General features: G+C 48.4%; 1 long non-coding RNA gene across 1 annotated transcript in view; it reads left to right on the top strand.

Moving 5' to 3' along the window:
* Positions 1-16,691, top strand: part of LOC140409576 (uncharacterized) — a 115,047-nt gene that overhangs the window by 82,039 nt on the left and 16,317 nt on the right. Inside the window, exon 2 of the long non-coding RNA XR_011940402.1 lies at positions 4,655-4,838. This is a non-coding gene — a long non-coding RNA (uncharacterized lncRNA). The remainder of the gene's footprint in view (positions 1-4,654; positions 4,839-16,691) is intronic.

Below are 16,691 nucleotides of genomic sequence, written 5' to 3'. Positions count from 1 at the left end.
GGTCAGTTTAGAAAACATATCAACTCAAAAGGGGGGGGTGTAATGATCTGTACATCTGTACATACAATACACCAGTGACTGCAGCACAGATGTAACAGTCACAGCACCACTAGAGGGCAGCATCAGAGACGGGTAAAAAGGGTCGAGCCCAAGGTAGATCCGCCTCTTTCAGAAGCACTGAGCTAGGGAGCAGCAGCACACAGAGACAGCTCAGCATAGGCAGTTTACCTTAGCTTCACTGGTCATATCTCTTGACTGTTTTACATCTAGTTGAGCTCTGGAAGCAGAACAAACCCTTTGAATAAAGAGCTTGTGTTAACTGCAAGTCTTCAGTCTTCATTCAGACTTAGAGAATAACATAGGCACCTCATCTTCCGATTAGGCACATTACAGCCCTCTGGACTTAACGTTGAGTTCACAACTTCAAACTGTGAACTCTCTTCTCCACCTTCACCTATTTTTATTTCTATCTAATTCTTTTCATTTGTTCCATTGATTCATTTTCCATTCTTCTTTTCTTCCCATTTCCCATCTTGTTTGTCCCTTATCACTGTCTCCCCTCCCCTCCCCCACCCCACTAGGGCTATCTGTTCCTTGTTCCAGGTTATTCTTTGACACATTGCTTACCTTTGTTCTGCCATTAACACATCCTGATCACTTAATGTGCCATCTTAGCCATAATCACCACCATTCACATCTCCTTTGTCTTTTTGTCCACAACATCTTTGTCAATCTCTTCCAAGCCTCCACCTATCGCTGGTCTTCTATCCAACCCTTACTGCTCCCTCCTTCCCCCCTACACTATAGTATAAATCTCATCCGGTAACCAGTTTTCCATAGCTCTGACGGAGAGTCATCCAGACTCGAAATGTTAGCTCTGTTCTCTCACCATAGATGCTATCAGACCTGCTGAGATATGCCAGCATTTTTTGTTTATGTTACAGATGCCAACATTTGCAGTAATTTGCTTTTACCTTAGATGTGACCCCTGGTTCAGAACTTCCCAGACATCGGAAACATCCTTCCAGTTTTTATCCTGTCTAGTCCTGTTAAAATATTATTGGCAGGATTCTCTAATAATGGGGCTATGTCCCCCACGCCGGTGTGAAAACTGGCGCCAAAGGCTCTGCCGTCAATGGCACCCGAAAGTGAGAAATTCTTTCTAGGGGGCTAGGTTTCCGCCGGTGGTCCCCGCAGCTCCAGCCGGCGGGGAAAGGCCCGCGGGAGTCCGCGCATGGGCGGAACGGCCAGTGTATTTCCGCGCATGCGCGGGTGTTCCCTTTTCTGTGCTGGCCCCCGGGCAATATGACGGAGCCCTACAGGGTCCCGGTGCGAAGTAAAGTAGGCCCCCATGGAACCAGCCCGCCTGCCGATCGGTAGGCCCTGATCGCGGTCCAGGCCATCGTGGAGCCCCCCTCTCCTGGGCTCGGATCCCCCCACTCCAGTACGGCCCCCGACCACTCACTTTCCAGGTCCCGCCAGGTTGGAGGTGAGTAATCCACGCCTGCGGGACTCGACCAAAATCATTGGCCACTCGGCCCATTGGGGCCCGGAGAATCGCCCGGGAAGCTGCTGTCAACGGCCCCCAACCGGAGTGGCGGCGATCCGGCCGATGCCTGAAAAACGGCGCCAGAGAATGGGGATTCTCCTCCCCTCCGGCCGGGTCGGAGAATCCCAGCCTATATGTTTCTGTGAGATCCCCCCCCTCATTTACCAAATTCAAGTGAATATAATCCTAACCAACTCAATCTCTCCTCATAGGTCAATCTTGCCATCCCTGGAATCAGTCTGGTAAACATCCACTGTACCCCCTCTATAGCAAGAACATCCTTCCTGAGATAAGGAGACCAAAACTGCACACAGTATTCCAGATGTGGTTTCACCAAGGCCCTGTATAATTGCTCCTGTACTCGAATCCATTTGCTATGTAGGCCGACCTACCATTTACCTTCTTAACCGCCTGCTGCACCTGCATGTTTTTTTCAGCAACTGGCATACGAGGACACCCAGGTCTCTTTGCACAATCCCTTCTCTCAATCCATAGCCATTCAGATAGTAATTGTTTTTGCTGCCAAAGTGGATAACCTCACATTTATCCACATTATGCTGCATCGGGCATGCATTTTCCCACTCATTCAACTTGTCCAAATCATACTGAAGCATCGCAACATCCTCCTCACAGCTCACCCTCCCACCCAGCTTTATGTTATCTGCAAATTTGGAGATAGGGGGCGAAATTCTCTGTAATCGGCGCGATGTCCGCCGACCGGCGCCAAAAACGTCGCAAATCAGTCCGGCATTGCACCGCCCCAAAGGTGCGGAATCCTCCGCATCTTGGGGGGCCGAGCCCTAACCTTGAGGGGCTAGGCCCGCGCCGGACTGATTTCCGCCCCGCCAGCTGGCGGGAAAGGCCTTTGGTGCCCGCCAGCTGTCGCGGAAATGACATTGCCGGGCGGCGCATGCGCGGGAGCATTAGCGGCTGCTCACGGCATCCCCGCGCATGCGCAGTGGAGGGGGTCTCTTCCGCTTCCGCCATGGTGGAGACCATGGCGAAGACGGAAGGAAAAGAGTGCCCCCACGGATTGGTGGGCCCCGATCGTGGGCCAGGCCACCGTGGGGGCACCCCTCGGGGCCAGATCGCCCCGCATCCCCCCAGGACCCCGGAGTCCGCCCGCGCTGCCTTGTCCCGCCGGTAAGAGAGGTGGTTTAATCCACGCCGGCGGGACAGGCATTCCAGCAGCGGGACTTCGGCCCATTCGGGCCGGAGAATCGCTGGGGGTGGCCCGCCAACCGCCGTGGCTCGATTCCCGCCCCCGCTGAATCTCCGGTGCCGGAGAATTCGGCAACCGGCGGGGGCGGGATTCACGCCAGCCCCCGGCGATTCTCCGACCCGGCGGAGGGTCGGAGAATCTCGCCCATTAGTTCCGTCATCTAAATCATTAATATATATTGTGGGAAGCTGAGGTCCAAGCACTGATCCCTACGGTACTCCACTAGTCACTGCCTGCCTTCCTGTTTGCCAACCAGTTTTCTGTCCATCTTAATGCATTACTCCCAATCCCATGCACTTTAATTTTACACGCTAATCTTTTACATGGGTCTTTGTCGATAGCCTTCTGAAAGTCCAAATAATCCACATCCACTGGCTTCCCCTCGTCAACTCTACTAGTTAAATCCTTGAGGAACTCCAGTTGATTTTTTGAGCATGATTTCCCTTTCGGAAATCCATGCTGACTGTGTATGATTCTGCCACTGTTTTCAAGCTCTCTGATATAAAATCTGTTATATTGAACTCTAGAATTTTCCCCACCTACGATGTCAGGCTGAGTGGTCGATAATTCCCTGTTTTCTCTCGGCCTCACTTCATAAATAGTGCGGTTACATGAGGTACCCGTCAATCTGTAGGAACGTTTTCAAGGTCGAGAACGTTTGAAGATGACCACCGATGCATCCACTATTTCGAGGGCCACATCGTTAGGTACTCTGGGATGTAGATTATCAGGCCCTAGAGATTTATCGGCCTTCAATCCCATCAATTTTCCCAAAACCATTCCCTGACTAAACCTGTGTTCCCCAACATTTCCAGTACATTATTTGTGTCCTCCTTGGTGAAGACAGAACCAAAATATGTATTTTGTTGGTCTGCCATTTCTTCGTTCCCCATTATAAATTCCCCTGTTTCTGACTGTGAGGGTCTGACATTTCTCTCTGTACAGAGTATGAACACATTCCATTACAAAACAGAATTCCCAAGGTAAATTTCACATAAAACTAATTAATCAATTATTCAATCAATTGTCATTGTTGTTCCAAAGCTAAATTAATTGATAATTAGAATAGATAAAAATTTAATAAATTCGACAATGGCCCCATTAAAACAGCAAAAAACCATATGAACAAAGAACAAAGAAATGTACAGCACAGGAACAGGCCCTTCGGCCCTCCAAGCCCGTGCCGACCATGCTGCCCGACTAAACTACAATCTTCTACACTTCCTGGGTCCATATCCTTCTATTCCCATCCTATTCATATATTTGTCAAGATGCCCCTTAAATGGCCCTATCGTCCCTGCTTCCACTACCTCCTCCGGTAGCGAGTTCCAGGCACCCACTACCCTCAAATATGACTCAGCATTGCATGCTCATATTCACATCAGCATAATTTCAAGTCCAAAGTCTCTTGTGGCTTTTTCAAAACAAAACATTGTGCGATAAGAGAAAACGATAGAAACGATAAAAAAGGTCAACGCGGAAGAGAAAAATAGTTGTCTTTCAGGTTCTAATAAAGAGACCTGTCTCATCGGCAAGCCCACAGCTGCTAACTCACATTCCCAGAAGTTAATGTGTTGTCACTATGTAAGAGTTATGTAGTTATTTCCACTTGACTTTCCCTGCATGAATATATTTTCAAATAATTATTTTAGTCATATGCTTTCTCCTACGCAGCATTTTGCAGCCTTCAGCCTTGTTGCAGAGTATCATGCAGTATTGACTCCCACGTTAAATCACAAATATATAATTCTACCCCCACAATAATAAAACACACTAACCAATTGGTATTTCTGTTCATTGATTGATTATTTCTGATTTTAATCTCTAAAATGCTTTCTATGGTCTCCAACAGTGGTTCAGTTGTCTTCCTCCTTATCTTGCAGACCTGATTCTCCGCTTCGTGCGCCAGGAGCCAGAATCGCGATTGAGTGGAGAATCGAGCAAATGTGAAAAAAATCAGGGGCTGGATTCTGCACCGGCGGGTTTCTCCATTGCGCCGACAGCACACCCACGCCCAGCAGGTGGCAGGAACAGAGAACCCCACTGCTGGCGAGGGCGAATGAGAGGGTAAGAAAACTCTTAAAAATTCTCCAAAATTGTCGTGCTTGCTGGGGGTGACTGTCTGGGGCAGGGGGAAGTAGTGGAGAATGACTTGGTGCCAATTCTGTGGACTCAGGGTGCCCCCCTCAGGATTGAGGTGGTCTGGCTCAGACCGCCATTGCTGCAGTACGTGCTGAAAGCACACCCCTTTGGTGCTACGTACAGGCCACTGGCGGCTCATTTTGCTGACTGCACACTGTGTTTTGCAAATGTTGAGAGATTCTCTGGTCATCTTGGACCCCATCCAGGCCGCCCCTTTGGAAACCATCAGATTCCAACTGCCTCATCAATGGGATGGGCGTGGCCAAGCTCAATTAGTGGCACACAGGTGTTGCCACTCCTCAGTGCACTCATCAGAAGTGCATCCCCACTGCAGGGGATGCAGGAAAATAGCAGAGCTCATCCCAAACAAAGGACACATGCACCGTGGCCTTTGGGATTCTCCCTGGCACACTGCCCTTCTTGGTGCAGAGGCCTCACCAGTGACACTATCAACTAGCCCACTACACAGGATCACCAGCTGTCTCCTATCCCCTGCCTGCCCACCACGCCCCTGAACCCATCCATCCTGCGCCCAGACAGGTTGTCACTACCTGTGTGTCACACCCAGGACCCATATCACACTGCACTTTTGCTCCCAGCAGACGCACACTTCTCTCACTCATCCCTATCTGTAGGACCTGCCTACGCACAAGACGCTAAGCATAGTGATGATTGGAGGCACACTGTGACCCTCCCCACCGCACAACCAGGTGCCACCCAGCTGGCGGGATAACACACTAAACAACTGGGCGGTGAGGATAGAGGCTCCCAAATCAACGGATTGGAAAAATGCTAACTTATTCAAAAAGGGAGGGAGGCAGAATGTGGGAAATTACAGACCAGTCAGGTTAACATCTGTTGTGGGAAAATTGTGAGAGTCAATTATTAAGGACGTAATATCAGGACATTTGGAAAATCAAAATGCCATCCATCAGAGTCAGCATGGTTTATGAAAGGCAAAAGATGTTTGGCTAATTTGCTAGAGTTGTTCGAAGATGTAACAAGCAAAGTGGATAATGGGGATCCTGTAGATGTAGGATATCTGGACTTCCGGAAGGCGTTTGATAAGGTGCCGCACAGAAGGTTAATTCACAAGGTGAGATCACATGGGATTAGGGTTAACTTATTAGCTTGGATAGAAGACTGGCTGACGGACAGGGGACAGAGAGTCGGGAAAATGCGTCTTTTTCTGGATGGCAAGATGTAACTAGTGGGGTGCCACAGGGTTTAATCCTTGGGTTCCAGCTATTTACAATCTGTATTAACGACTTGGATACAGGGATAGAAGGTTCTATAGCCAAATTCACAGATGACAGAAAAATAGGTGGGACAGTAAGTTGCAATGAGGATTTAAGAACCTTACAAATGGATGTAGATAGGTTAGCAGAGTGGGCCAAAATGTGGCAGATGGAGTTTAATGGGGAGAAGTGTGAGGTCATGCATTTTGGTCAGAAAAATGGAAAGGCAACTTATTGTCTAAATGGGGAGAGATTTTGGGGTGCTCCAATGCAGAGGGATCTGGGTGTCCTCGTGCATGAGTCACAGAAAATGAGCATGCAGATGCAGCAGGTAATAAAGAAAGCAAATGGAATATTCGCATTTATAGCAAAAGGAAGTGAGTATAAAGGTAAGGAAGTGTTGTTGCAACTACACAAAGTGGCACCTGGAGTATTGTAAGCAGCACCTGAAGTATTGTACAAAACTTTGGTCCCCTTATTTGAGGAAAGATGTAGTGGTATTGTAGGCAGTTCAGAGGAGGTTCACTCGGTTGATTCCAGAGATGAGGGATTTGTCGTATGAAAAGAGTGGGTAGACGGTATCATAGTGGTTAGCACTGTGACTTCACAGCGCCAGGGTCCCGGGTTCAATTCCTGGCTTGGGTCACTGTCTGTGTAGAGTCTGCATGTTCTCCCCGTGGCTGCGTGGGTTTCCTCCGGGTGCTCTGATTTTCCTCCCACATGTCCCGAAAGACGTGCTGTTAGGTGAATTGGACATTCTGAATTCTCCCTCTGTGTACCTGAACAGGTGCCGGGGTGCGGCGACTAGGGGCTTTTCACAGTAACTTTATTGCAGTGTTAATGTAAGCCGACTTGTGCCATAAAGATTATTATTATTAGAGTTTAGAAGAATGAGATGAGATCAAATCAAGATATACAAGATGCTTAAAGGTCTGGATAAAGTAGACATGGAGCAGATGCTTCCTCTTGTGGGCCATTCTAAAATGAGAGGTCATAATCTTACAATAAGTGGTAACAAATTTAAAACAGATTTGGGGAGAAACTATTTCTCCCAAAGGGTTGTGAATCTTTGGAACTTGCTACCCCAGAGTGTGGTGGATGCTGGAACAGTGAGTAAATTTAAGGAGGAGTTGGACAGATTTTTAATTAGTAATGGGTTGAAGGGTTCTGGAGAAAGGGCAGGACAGTGGAGTTGAGGCCTTGATCACATTGAATGTGTTCAGGCCCTGGAGGCTAAATTGCCTACTCCCGCTCCTAGGTCATATGTTCTAGGGAGGAGATGCTCTGGCTAATTTTGCAATCCAGCTCTTGGCCTGTAGCATTGTAGGCAACAGAGGAGGAGCATATCAGCCATGATAGAATGGCAGAGCAGACTCGATGGGCCGAATGGCCTAATTCTGCTCCTATATCGTATGAAGAAGCATAACACCTGTCTGGACTACAGCTGTTCCCTGGAATCAGGCAGTCCTTCAACCGCCCGTTCCCTTGAGAGTCCCTTCCTCCATGATGTGCTGAAGGATGTATGAAGTGCGCACTGAAGATGATCTAGGAGCTTTAAAAAAAATTCATTTATGGGATGATCGCTGGTTAGGCCAACATTTATTGTTCATCCCTAGTTACCCTTCAGAAGGTGGTGGTGAGTTGCCTTCTTGATCCGCTGCAGTCCTGAGGTATACGTACATCCACTGTGCTGTTAGGGAGAGAGTTCCAGGATGTTGCTCTTTTGTCCATGTTTGAACCAATGCTATAATGACGTCAGGAGCTGAGTGACCCTGGCGGAACCCAAACTGAGTGTCTGTGAGCAGGTTATTGCTGAGTAAGTGTTGCTTGATAGCACTGTTGATGACTCCTTCCATCACTTTGCTGATGACGAAGAGTAGACTGATAGGGCAGTAATTGGCTGGGTTGGATTTGTCCTTTTTCTTGTGTACAGGACACACCTGAGCAATTTTCCACGTTGCCGGGTAGGTGCCAGTATTGTAGATGTACTGGAACAGCTTGGCTAAGGGTACGGAAGTTCTGGAGCACAAGTCTTCAGTACTATTGCCGGAATATTATCAGGACATATGTTTAAATGAACCGTATGGCTCTTTTAAATATGTTGATCTGGGTCACAACCAGTGAGGGTGACATCCAAATCACGACATCTCGTGAGATTCCGTTGGATGAATGTATGGCTCAAAGACTGGTGTAGGAGAAGTGGATTCTGGTTTGTGGGGCACTGGCATCAGTACTGGGGAAAATGGAGGCTGGACCATTGGAAAGTTCTGTACCTGAACCGTGCTCGGACCAGTGTTCTTGAAAACTGTGTAACTCACAAAGTGGAGAGAGTTTTAAACTAAATAGGAGGGGAAAGGGATCAAATGTGTGCAGAAATGGTATATCGAAGAGCAGAAACAAGAAAAGAAGGTAGTAATATGAGAAATTATAAACCGACCAAGATAGGAAGGAACAGGGAGTACAAATCTCAGAGTAAATCACCAGATAAGGCTAGCTATTACAAAAATAATAAAATGTCAAAACTTAAGGCTCTGTATGTGAATGCATGTAGTTTCAAAACAAAAAAGATGAACTGATAGTAAAAATGGAGATTAATAAGAACGATCTAATAGCCATTACAGAGATATTGCTGCAGGATGGCGTAGATTGGGACCTAAATATTAAAGCGCATGTGACTTTTGGGAAGAATACAAAGTTAGGAAAAGATAAAGGGGTGGTTCTGTTAAGTAAAAATGACATTAGCACAATAGAAAGTGATGACCTAAGTTCAGGAAACCAGGATTTAGCAGTGGTGTAGGTAGAGATAAAGAATGATAAATGCAAGAAATCACTTCCAGGTGTGGTGTACTGGCCTCCTAAGAGTACAGAGCCCTTAACCGTTGGGTCACTGTCTGTGCGGAGTCTGCACGTTTTCCCCGTGTCTGCATGGGTTTCCTTCGGGTGCTACGGCTTCCTCCCACAGTCCAAAGACATGCAGGTTAGGTGGATTGGCCATGCTAAATTGCCCTTCGTGTCCCAAAAAGGTTCAGAAGGGTTATTGGGTTACGGGGATAGGGTGGAAGTGAGGGCTTAAGTGGGTTGGTGCAGACACGATGGGCTGAATGGCCTCCTTCTGCACTGTACGTTCTATGTTCTAATAGAATGTTATGATTTATTGCGAGGGGAATTGATTACAGAAGTAGGGAGGTGAGACAGAGCACCAGTGAAACCAGAGTGCTATGTACAGTATTGTCTCCTTATTCAAGGAAGAATGTAAACCAGGGGCCACTGTTTAAAAATGATGGGTCTCCCAATTTCAGACAGAGATGAGGATCCATTTTTCTCTCAGAGGGTTGTGAGAATTTGGAATTCTCTTCCTCAAAAGGTGGTTGAGGCACAGTCTTTGACTATTTTTAAAGCAGTAGCAGACAGATTCTTGATTAGGTCGAAAGGTTATCAGGGGTAGGCAGGAATGTGAACCTGAGTTTAAAATTCAGTAGCCATGGGCTGGGATTCTCCGACCCCGCGGCGGATCAGAGAATTGGTGTGGGGGCTGCGAGAATCGAGTCACGCCGCCCCGATGCCGGCACGCCGATTCTCCGGCGCCGATTCTCGGGCGCTCGAGGGATCGCCGTCGCGCCGGTCGGGGGCCGTTGAAAGCGGTCCGCCCCAGCAATTCTCCGGGCCTCTATAGCCGGGTCCTGGCGGCATGGGTTACGTATGGTCCCACCCGACGGGACCTCGTAGTTCTGGCTGCAGGAGCCGTCCTGGTGGTGGGGGGGGGGGGGGGGGGGGGGGCGGAGGCATCCGACCCCGTGGGGGGGGGGGGGGGGGGGGCTCTACTGTGGCCTGGTCCCCGATCGGGGCCCACCGATCGGCAGGCGGGCTAGTTCCATGGGGGCCTATGTTCCTCCGCGCTAGGCCCTGTCGGGCTCCGCCATATTGCCCGGGGGCCGGTGCGGAGCCGGGACCCCACGCGCACGCGCGAACTTGCGCCGGCCGTGGCACGCATGCGCAGACTCACGCCGGCCGTGGTGCGCCAGCTTTCGGGCGCCAGAGCTGTGGACACCACTCTGCCGCCATACTAGCCCCCTAGGAAGAGGTGAATACCTGTCACTTGAGGCCTGTTGATGCCAGAGTGGCTCGCGCCACTTTTCACGCCGGCATCAGAATTTGGTCGCGGGATTGGAGAATCCTGGCCCTGATCTTTTATGAATCGCGGAACAGGCTAGAGAGGCCGAGTGGCCTATTCCTGTGCCTAATTGGTATGTTTATATGCAAAATATTTTGCATGTTTGGAGAGACAAGATCCAGAGAGTAGAAATTAACGTTGTTTGACACAACATTTGCACCTGATTTAGGTCCAAGATTTATCAACATTCACGAGGAAGCACCGAGTGGCAGCTTTGTGTTTGTCTGACTACAAAGACCCAAGGGTGTCGGTCACAGACAAGCACATTAAAAACTCACTGAGTCGTGAATCACAAGAGGACCTCTCCTAATTTCTGAGCCAGCAGGAGCTCACTGCATAGAAAGTCCCATGTTGTAGTTCTTAGAAATACTAGCCCAGATCTTCTGGTCTCTGGATTGTCAGAGAGCAGACATATGACCCAAGATGCAAGTCAGCATGCCGCAGACGTCCCAATGTGCCAACCTCCATGCGAATCACCTGAAAAGATTGAACTTCCCATGGACAATTCCCTTGTTCTGAAAGAGAATTGTAAACTTCGGATAGTTTTGTGGGACTTACATGAATAGTGTCATGTGAGTGTCCCTTTAAGAAAGATTTGGTCTTACCACATGGCTTGTAGCACGGCTTCAATGATGTCATTTGTGGGTGGAGCTGGGCTGTGGCTGTCAGGTGAAAGGAGGTTCAGTGTTTTGGTGTCAGTTTCGGTTTCTTAGTTTAGACTGCAGGAAGTTTCCCTGTTTTTTCTGTTTCTATTTTAAAGCTGTTCCGGTGAACTGAAAGCACATTGGGCGTAGCAAACTGCCGTGGTAACTTTAAAGATAGAGTTGCTTTCCGGAAGGAGTTTTGAATCTGCTGGTTGAAGGCTGGATCTCAAGGAAAGGACCAGTCCCATTCAAGTGAGATTACAGTGTGCTGGGCCATGCCATTGAAAGGGGTTTTTGTTTTATTGGATTTTGTATTAAATTGGAACAGCTACTAAGGGAGATTCATTAAGAGTTATGTACAGAGATTACTGTAGCTGTTGTCTGTTTTTCCATTTTTGTAATTGATAACAAATTCTTGATAAGCCTTTTATATATGTTTAGTACCTTCTTATATTCTTTGGTCAGCACGGTAGCATAGCGGTTAGCACAATTGCTTCACAGCTCCGGGGGCCCAGGTTCCATTCCCGGCTTGGGTTACTGTCTGTGTGGAGTCTGCACATTCTCCCCGTGTGTGCGTGGGTTTCCTCCGGGTCCTCTGGCTTCCTCCCACAGTCCAAAGATGTGCAGGTTAAGTGGATTGGCCATGATAAATTGCCCTTAGTGACCAAAATTGCCCTTAGTGTCGGGCGGGGTTACTGGGGATAGGGTGGAGGTGTGAGCTTGGGTAGCATGCTCTTTCCAAGAGCCGGTGCAGACTCGATGGGCCGAATGGCCTCCTTCTGCACTGTAAATTCTATGATTCCGTAAAAAACTTTGTTTTGATAAAAGCGCCAAGAAAGTCAGATGAATCACATCTGAAGTGAAGGCTCTTGTGCTCATCCTAGCCAAATTCAACATAAAAGTTAAAGGTCAGGTTTGTCAGGTATTGTTATAGCCCATAACAATAGCTACCTAGATAATGTTGGACAGTAAAATCCTCATGCACCTCCTGGGTAACTGCAGAACTGACCCCTCAATCACTCACACTTATCCCCATTTGACATCCCTGCAACCCATCCACTACCTCTCTGAACCCCTCCCCACTTTCCCCCTGACCGAACCTGACCTGGCTACTCCCACCACTCAACTACCCCTCCGGCCCCAACTGACTAGTACCCAGCCTGACCTGGCTACAGCCCCCTTCCCCCGACCCATCTATCACCTAATCCACCTGCACCCTATCCACTTGCCAAACTGTCACCTTACACACTTACCCACTTACTCATCTACTCTACCCATTTACCTCACCCATATACTACTCTACCCCACCCATTCACTCATTCAGACACTGAATCATACACGAACATTCACCCATTCAATAACATTCATACTGGACATTTTAATTTACTATCTGGCAGCTCGTGCCATAAAAAGAGTTATGTCTTGTCTTCTCCTCAACACTACAGCATTACTATGGAGCTCTGCAAGGGGTGCTGCGCTCCGCACTTCTGATAAAGCCAGACTCTGAAGATCCAGCAAAGAAAGACTGTGATAGAATTCAGCCGTGGAAAACTTTGAATGAAGCAGCAATCCAATAATGGTCGCCACTTCACAGAGGATCTGGGCCATTATAAATTTACTCAGGGAACATTGCCAAAATGGATTGAAACTTTAGCACAAGGCTGGAATTTGTTTTGGTCCTCCTCAGCATCCATCCCTTAGGTTAGTGCATCCCTGTTTTTCAGGCAAAAGAGATAAACATCATACCCACTGCAAATGTAACCTGTAAATTGAATCCAGCGAATAGTGGGTGATCACTCCCTTCTTGTTTCACATTGAGATGACAATCAAACCGTTGAAATCAGGAAAGGATTTTTGGTGATGCTGAATTCTCAGTTTGAACTCTCAGCTCTCCTGTCTTTGCATTTCTCACGGTAGAGAGTTTTGAGTGCAGGAAGTAGAGTTGTGTATTGTGGACCCCATTTCTTTGGGGTCATGCTGCTGGCATTTGAAAATGTTTTGAGCCTCCAGAGCTGAATGTTGGATTTAGTTGAGCAGTTTGCAGAATCTCTGAATGGAGCTCTGTATCATCGCGTCCTGAGAAACTGTCATTTTGCCACGATTCATATTCAAACAGAATTGTGAAAGACAATGACTGCTTCCAATTTAGTTTAAAGGAAAAGGTCATTGTCTCTACATTTGAAGGAGAGTGGTAGCCTTTTCTACCTACATCATGCTATCAAAACTCTTATTATATTAAACCAGCACTTGGACTGGATGTATGTGCAATAATTTGGTATCTAAATTAATTAGCAGTTAAGGCGTCTTGACAAACAGAATATTCGCTTCATATTATCAAACCAAGATCCATTATAATGTGAAGACGTACGCTGATAGTGTGAACTTTTTTTGAAATTTTAAAGTATAATCTTATATGAGGATTTTCAGGAAGAGGACACCAAAAACATAGATGGGAGTGTGCCTGAATGACGAGAAATTAGTCCCACATGTCCTGTTGTACCAAAATCACCACATGTACTTTAAAAGGCCATCACTATTAGAGAGGTAGAGCAGAGGGCAGAAATTCTAAATATTGATTTGCATCAGGACTCAAAATATGGGAGACCAGGAGCAAAATTCTCCGGAAATGGCGCGATGTCCGCCGACTGGCACCCAAAACGGCGCAAATCAGACGGGCATTGCGCCGCCCCAAAGGTGCAGAATGCTCCGCATCTTTGGGGGCCGAGCCCCAACCTTGAGGGGCTAGGTCAGCACCGGACGAATTTCCGCCCCGCCAGCTGGCGGAAAAGGCCTTTGGTGCCCCGCCAGCTGGTGCAGAAATGACATCTCCGGGCGGCGCATGCGCGGGAGCATCAGCGGCCGCTCACGGCATCCCCGCGCATGCGTAGTGGAGGAAGTCTCTTCTGCCTCCGCCATGGTGGAGACCGTGGCGGAGGCGGAAGGGAAAGAGTGCCCCCACGGCACAGGCCCACCCGCGGATCGGTGGGCCCGATCGCAGGCAAGGCCACCGTGGGGGCACCCCCCGGGGCCAGATCGCCCCTCGCCCCCCCCAGGACCCCGGAACCTGCCCGTGCCGCCTTGTCCCGCCGGTAAGGTAGGTGGTTTAATTTACGCCGGCTTGACAGGCATTTTAGCAGCGGGACTTCGGCCCATCCGGGCCGGAGAATCGCGCGGGGGGGCCCGCCAACCAGCGCGGCGCGATTCCCGCCCCCGCCGAATCTCAGGTGCCGGAGACTTCGGCAACGGCGGGGGCGGGATTCACGCCAGCCCCCGGCGATTCTCCGACCCGGCGGGGGGTCGGAGAATTTCGCCCCGGATATGTGACCCATGATGTAGAGGAATTCCCCTGCTCCCGGGACCCTCTGCGAAAGCTTTTAAATCTGAGTTTGAGTCGGAAAAGTCAGACAATTCCAACCTGAATATTTACCCAGGAAATGTTAGGAAGAAAACTCCTGGGTGATTACAGAACTGATGCCCAGATTACTCACACTGATGCCCCTTACTACACCAACGACCCCCCACCCTCACCCACAAAATCCTTGACTACCCCTAACCTGACCGGACAACCCACTTCACCCACCTACCCATTCACTCACTCACCCAATCATCCATCCAGCTTTTCCCAACCTGGGTTCTGTGGAATCCAGAGGTTTCCAAGGGTTCCACAGGAGCACCGTTGAAGATGAGAAAAAAGCTGTCCTTCCATTGTCCAATCGGAGATGGTTTTCAACCTGCATTGGCTACTTATAGGTGTACTAGTCAGCCTATCAGCAGCCAATGTACTGAGAAGCAAGCCTCTGATTAGATGAGCCAGAAAAAGCACCAAAATGAACATTGAGGGCATGATCCATTGGAAAAGAATTTATATCCGGTTTTGGGTGCGTTGAGAGGGGTGTTTCTCAATGGCTGAAGCGCCGAACAAAACCCTGCTATTCAGTGGCACTTTGCCATTTTCTTTTGGCCTCTGGGAGTTTCTCTCCACCGAGGCGGCACTTGTGTTATTTCCTGCTGGTGAGCCCAGAAGGAAAGGCTCCTCGCAGGTTGTGGCACAGCTCCAGGGTCCCAGGTTCGACAACTTGGGTCACTGTCTGTGAGGAGTCTGCACGTTCTCCCCGTGTCTGCGTGGGTTTCCTCCAGGTGCTCCAGTTTCCTCCCACAGTCCAAAGATGTGCAGATTAGGTGGATTGGCCATGATAAATTACCCTTAGTGTCCAAAAAGGTTAGTTGGAGTTATGGGGATAGTGGAGGCGTGGGCTTAAATAGGGTGCTTTTTCCAAGAGCTGGTGTAGACTCGATGGGCTGAATGGCCTCCTTCTGTACTGTAAATTCTATGATTCTATATCCAAATAAATGCATAACTTCAACAGAATAAAAATGTTTGGGGTTCTTTCAGTGCACTTGGGAGGTCAAAAATGTCCCATGCCTAGATAAATTTGGAAAACCTTAGTCTACCATTCATTCACCTACCTATCCCACATCTACCTGTCCCATAAGACCATAAGACCAGAAGAAATAGGAGCGGAAGTAAGGCCATTCGGCCCATCGAGTCCACTCCACCATTCAATCATGGCTGATTTCAACTCCATTTACCCGCTCTCTCTCCATAGCCCTTAATTCCTCAAGAAATCAAGAATTTATCAACTTCTGTCTTAAACACACTTAACGTCCCGGCCTCCACTGCCCTCTGTGGCAATGAATTCCACAGACCCACCACTCTCTGGCTGAAGAAATTTCTCCTCATCTCTGTTCTAAAGTGACTCCCTTTTATTCTAAGGCTGTGCCCCCGGGTCCGAGTCTCCCCTGCTAATGGAAACAACTTCCCTACATCCACCCTATCTAAGCCATTCATTATCTTGTAAGTTTCTATTAAATCTCCCCTCAACCTCCTAAACTCCAATGAATATAATCCCAGGATCCTCAGACGTTCATTGTATGTTAGGCCTACCATTCCTGGGATTATCCGTGTGAATCTCCGCTGGACCCGCTCCAGTGCCAGTATATCCTTCCTGAGGGGTGGGGCCCAAAATTGCTCACAAATGGGGTCTAACTAGTGCTTTATAAAGCTTCAGAAGTACATCCCTGCTTTTATATTCCAAGCCTCTTGAGATAAATGACAACATTGCATTTGCTTTCTTAATTACGGACTCAACCTGCAAGTTTACCTTTAGAGAATCCGGGACTAGGACTCCCAAGACCCTTTGCACTTCAGCATTATGAATTTTGTCACCTTTTAGAAAATAGTCCATGCCTCAATTTTTTCCAAAGTGCAAGACCTCGCACTTGCCCACGTTGAATTTCATCAGCCATTTCTTGGACCACTCTCCTAAACTGTCTAAATCTTTCTGCAGCCTCCCCACCTCCTCAATACTACCTGCCCCTCCACCTATCTTTGTATCATCGGCAAACTTAGCCAGAATGCCCCCAGTCCCGTCATCTAGATCGTTAATATATAAAGAGAACAGCTGTGGCCACAACATTGAACCCTGCGGGACACCACTCGTCACCGGTTGCCATTCCGAAAAAGAACCTTTTATCCCAACTCTCTGCCTTCTGCCTGACAGCCAATCGTCAATCCATGTTAGTACCTTGCCTCGAATACCATGGGCCCTTATTTTACTCAGCAGTCTCCCGTGAGGCACCTTATCAAAGGCCTTTTGAAAGTCAAGATAAATAACATCCATTGGCTCGCCTTGGTCTAACCTATTTGTTATCTCTTCAAAGAACT

Source organism: Scyliorhinus torazame, chromosome 3 (genome assembly GCF_047496885.1).
Source record: "Scyliorhinus torazame isolate Kashiwa2021f chromosome 3, sScyTor2.1, whole genome shotgun sequence".
Lineage (NCBI taxonomy): Eukaryota > Metazoa > Chordata > Chondrichthyes > Carcharhiniformes > Scyliorhinidae > Scyliorhinus > Scyliorhinus torazame.
This window is presented reverse-complemented; position numbering and strand designations above follow the sequence as displayed.